The following is a 4921-nucleotide window of genomic DNA, read 5'->3' on the forward strand; positions in this document are numbered from 1 at the left end:
CTGTGTGACTGCTGATGTAAAGGCTCCCTATCCCGTGTCAGGCACCTGCTGTCTGGACCCACAAGTATGGGGATTTGACAGCAGTGTGAACCGGGGTAGACGATGACGTGCTTTTCGGCTGCTGTGCACAAGCCCTGGGAAGGCCCGGCTGTCAGTGAGGATCTCCAGAGCTCGACTGGACTCCAGGAGAAGAGGAAAGCGGAGGTTTGGCACCAGTCCACGTTTCTTGTCCCAAGAGTATTCTCTGTAAGAAGCAGAGAAGGAAACTTTTCAGAGTAGGCAGGTTTGCAGGGGAAAAGGAAAATTAGCGGCTGTTTTTTTTTTTTAAGGAACACATGTGACATAATAGTTTAAAATGCTCATTTAAAAGATGGTGAGGCTGGAGTTGTGGCACAGCAGGTAAAGCCTCCACCTGCAACACCAGCATCCCCTGTGGGCACCTGGTAGAGACCTGGTTGCTCCACTGCTGATCCAGCTCCCTGCTAACGGCCTGGAAAGAGCAGCAGAGGGTGGTCCAAGTCTTTGGGCCCCTGCCACCCACGTGGGAGACCTGCAAGAAGCTCCTGGCTCCTGGCTTTGGCCTGGCCCAGCCCAGGCTATTGAGGCCATCTGGGAGTGTACCAGCAGATGGAAGCTTTCTCTCTCTCTCCCTCAGACCCTCCTCTCTCTCTGTAACTCTGACTTTGAAATACATAAATAAAGCTTACAGGAAAATGCCTGGATGTGGATCTGTGGGTCTGCGTTTAGATCTGAGTTACCTGGTAGCCAAGGCAAGGAAAACCCCTGATGGCTCAGAGGGCTGTTAATGTCTGGAGAGACGGATGCACTGAGCACAAATTTTGCACCAAGCCCGGAACATCCGTAGCATAATGCCAATGTCACTGCTGCTTCTACACAAGGTGCTGGGTTGTCCTCCCGCAGTCCTTCATCTGCTTCCTTCTGCTACGTGCACAGAGCACAGGTCACAGTGTAGGGAGCCCAGACGTGATGGAGCCATACCTGCCTCCCAGATCCAGGGAGGAAGCCGAGAGAATCCTCAGCAGGTCCTCAAAGGCTCTTGGGTCCTGGGGGTGGGGTGTGGGGTTGCCCTGTTGAAGATGAAACATTAGTGCAAGGGAGAGGTCTCGGTGGTCACCCATCACGCAGTGCTGAGAGCAACCGCAGGCGGCTCCGGCTCGTTCCCGACCCCACAGGCAAGGTGGCGCCCCGCAGTGAGCCGCCCTGGCTGCAGAGGCTGACCAAATTGGTAGCGCGCTCCAAGGCCCGTATTAAACGGTCCACAGGCGGGGATGTCGCAAGCACTTAATCAACTCCTCATCTCCCTCCTCCAGGGCACAGGGGTGCCTCAGTGCTACCCAGGTGAAAAGTGACCCATCCCTGTGGGATCTCCCGCTGCCGTCTGCACCGCAGAATGTGCGGGGCTCACAGGAGACGTCCAAGGAAGAGGGCGCAGGATGAGATCTGGGGCAGAGCCCTGCCTCCCCCACTGCTCAGGGCCAGACCTGGCCACCGTCCATGCCCTTCTCTGGGGCCTGCAAGGCCCTCTGTGCTCTGAAGACAGGGCTCTGAGTATGCTATCGCACGCAGGCCGGCAGCCTGAGGGAGGCTCCGCGGGCAGCATCCTCTATGTGCGTGGAGGGTGGTGGGGGAGCCACGGGCTCCGTCTTCATTTTGTGCTCTTCCCTCAGCCTCCCGGCCTCTGCCTGCTGCCTTGCATCACCTCCCCTTCCTCTTGGCACACCCAAGAAATGTCAGTGTTTCAGCCCCAGAGTCCCAGAGGGAGGTGGTCCGAGCTGGCCCTCCACGGGGCAGGCTCTGTCCTGGGGCTGGGATCCCATCTCCTCTGTTCCCCACTGCTCCTGCCCCAGGATGTTGGCCTGGGCCAAGACCGCTTCTCCCCTCAAAGGAGGAAGTTCCGGGGCTACTCGGACCTGGCTGGGAAGACCAGCGTCATCGGGGTCATGTGGAGAGTATGCTGAGGAGCTGCGGGGTGGGGGGCAGTGGGGGCGGTGTTCTCTGTGGCCCTCCCTCCCCTGCGCCCCCTGCCTCAGCCCCACCTGGCCAAGCTGAGTGTCTTCGGCCACCTCACTCTTCTTCAGGTGCACCCGGGATCCTGAGTCGTGGGGTCCGCTCTTGGCTGCTGGTGTGAGCCTTTGCAGGATTCTGTGTGCGAAGAGCATGTCGCCTGCTAGGTCTGTGTCCCACAGTTAGAGCCAACTGTCCACCCTCACAGGCCCGCCTCGTGGCACCTGCCAGGCTCCTGGTGGAGCTGCTTGCTTGGAACAGGCTTGGCAAGGTCTCCCACACCAGCTCCTTTGTGAAGACAGCCAAAGAGAAACATTAAAGCAAGGGAGATAAGCCCGAACCAACCAACATGCATGAGCGTCTCTTGATGTGGCCCTCTGTCACCGCACTGCCGTCGCAGCCTCCGCACTGCGTCTAACCCCGCTCTCGTCACCACACTTCGGTAGAGTGCCCCTTTCCAGCGGGCCGGCATCCCTCTCCTGGCTCTGCAGCGTCACCTCTGCTGTTCCTGCTGCCTGGGCGCCTTCTCGCTCTCTGCATGCCGTGCCAGGAGCCACTTCCACTTTCTGAACCCTCCAACTCCACCAGGCTCAGGAACAAAACAGCGGGAGGGAAACCTAATGGAGCTTCCCATCCGGAGCCAGCTGCCCCTGCTTCACGGGGAGGCATGAGTTAGGGTCTCTGCGGGGTGGGGGCTGGTCCTGCTCCCTGCTGCTCCGGGAGCAGCCGATTTCCTACCTGATTTATTACCGCCCTGGCCCTCTCCACATCTCCCTGATTAATAGTTTAGACGGGAATTCTGGGAAATTTACATCCCATGGTTACCATGGCAACCAGCTGTCTTGCACAGGATCCCATAGAAAATGCGTTTGGGGCCTCCTGCAGGAGCTAGGATTTATAAGGACCTCAGCGTGGACCAGGCCAGAATGGGCGAGCAGACGTCCCGCTGATACGAGCAGGAATTACGAGCAGGGATATGAAACGATCTCCCCAGGCCGTAAATTGGGAGGGACGGGTTTAGCGCCTTCCCTGCCCGCTGCTCTTTGTCTTTCTCTCACCGATAACCCGCCCCTCTGTCGTTCTTCCCCAGGTCCCTGGCAAGCTGGTTCTCCCCAGGACGGAGGCAGGCGAGTGGCGGAAGGCACCAGGAAGCTCATTTCCCTTTAGCAAGAGGAAGAATTTGTAACAGGCAGAACCATGCGAAGCTGCCGCCAGCGGCCACCGGCACCCAGTGGGAGGCCACGACCTCCCCAGGCCTGGAGGGGAGGTGGTGGGGGTGGCCTGTGTGGAACCCCTGGGTCTTGAGCTGAGCCTGGGACGCCTGAACTCCCCGGCCCCGGACACCTTCGCATGCTCGGAAACTCAAGGGCTGGCACCTGCCTGGCCCTAGCATGCGTGAATGAATTCATCAGCGCTTTACCAAGTGCGGGCACCTGCCATTCACCCTTCGTGTGTTCTCTTAGACGAGAATACAGGTTAGCTTTTAGAGCGTGGTCAGGTAACAAGCTGAAGTTGGAGTGGAAAGAGGCGGCACTGCTGATGAAATCCTGCCCAATGTTCGTTTGTCTTCCACAGACCATTTGGAAACTGTGGGAACACTGGGGTGAGAGGGAAAGCCCCTCACTCTCTCTGTGCCTCCACCTTCTCATCTGTGAAATGGGAATAATGAAAACCATCGCCAGTGGCCAATGGGCTTTCACACGAAGGCTTGCTCTGATAGGTCGAGGATCAGTTTTGAGTGTGTGGTAATCGATTAGCAATGTCTGCCCAGGACACCAGAAGGGAGGAAGGGAATATATGTGTCATGCATTTGCTCTCCCTGGACTAGCTGATCACAGAGAGTCCTGATGGCTGCAGGCCACCTCAGTCATCCTCTGCCTTCCAGCGAGTCCTGCCTGGACTTTCCTTACTCTGACACTTGTGAACCTATGAGCAGTCTGGGGCTTTGTCACTTCACAACCTGCTTAGGTTTTCTGTTCTCAACAGATCGATCTGTGCAACAGAACTCCAAGTCACCTGCAAGCAAGGAGGTGTGCTGGGAGGTTTGTAAATGACACACTGTGTGGAAGAATGCAAGATTGAGACCCACAGAATACCTGGCCTGCAGCAGCTTGCAGGAGAACCAGAGACATATGAGAGGCTGGGAGGTCCTTGGAGAGAGGACAGGCCGAGCCGCTGCAGGTGTGGGTGGGATTAGTCCTGCGGGGGTTTATGGTTAGGCTGCCCCAGCACCCTTCCTGTGTGGTTTGCATGCTTTTTAAGATTTAATTATTTATTTGAAAATCAGAGTTATAGAGGAGAGGGAGAGATGCCCCAGCAAAAGCCAGGAGGCTGGAACTCCATCTGAGTTTCCCACCTGAGTGCAGGGACCCTAATACTTGGGCCATCTTCTGCTACTTTCCAGGTGCATTTGCAAGGAGCTGTATCAAAAGTGGAGCAGCCTGGACTCGAACCAGCACTCACACGGGATGCCAGCACTGCAGGCAACAGCTTAACCCTCTATGCCACACAGTTTCGCCAGTGCGATTCCAGCCACCTGATATGTACTTTTCTACCTGGCAGGTGCCTACTCAGACTTCAAGACCCAGCCTCACAGGGACCTCTGACTTCCTCCCCAGCCGCACCTGTCCACACCGAGTCCTGCATTCCTCCTCCCATCCTCTCGTCTAGACTGGCGACGTTGTCTGGCTTCTTGGTAAATCCCTGCTTGGCTTGGTTCTGGGTAAGCCTGGATACAGTGGAGTGAAACTTCCAGAACACAGTCTGTTCATGATAGAAAACAAAGACAGCTCGGTTCCCTGATGAGAGCAGGAAATCCAGTCTGCGCAGGAACACAGCCCTGGGAGCACAGCTCTGGCCAGGTGTGGGATGGATTCCTCTGATCCAGGCACATACC

General features: G+C 56.9%; 2 long non-coding RNA genes across 3 annotated transcripts; one reads left to right on the forward strand and one right to left on the reverse strand.

Moving 5' to 3' along the window:
* Positions 1–999: 999 nt before the first annotated feature.
* Positions 1000–3221, reverse strand: LOC149128817 (uncharacterized). 2 transcript variants are annotated; one of them, XR_016224452.1, is made up of 4 exons: positions 3084–3221; positions 2250–2313; positions 2058–2163; positions 1000–1088 (listed from the first exon to the last, which is right to left on the reverse strand). It is a non-coding gene; the product is annotated as an uncharacterized LOC149128817 (long non-coding RNA). The 2 variants fall into 2 exon arrangements; XR_016224453.1 differs by lacking the exons at positions 2250–2313; positions 3084–3221 and adding an exon at positions 2523–2649.
* Positions 3222–3510: 289 nt separating this feature from the next.
* LOC149128818 (uncharacterized) lies at positions 3511–4557 on the forward strand. The gene is made up of 3 exons (XR_016224455.1): positions 3511–3628; positions 4012–4067; positions 4430–4557. It is a non-coding gene; the product is annotated as an uncharacterized LOC149128818 (long non-coding RNA).
* The last annotated feature ends 364 nt before the right edge of the window (positions 4558–4921 follow it).

The sequence above is a fragment of the Oryctolagus cuniculus genome, chromosome 1, assembly GCF_051225735.1.
Source record: "Oryctolagus cuniculus isolate XC-2025 breed Fujian yellow rabbit chromosome 1, ASM5122573v1, whole genome shotgun sequence".
Lineage (NCBI taxonomy): Eukaryota > Metazoa > Chordata > Mammalia > Lagomorpha > Leporidae > Oryctolagus > Oryctolagus cuniculus.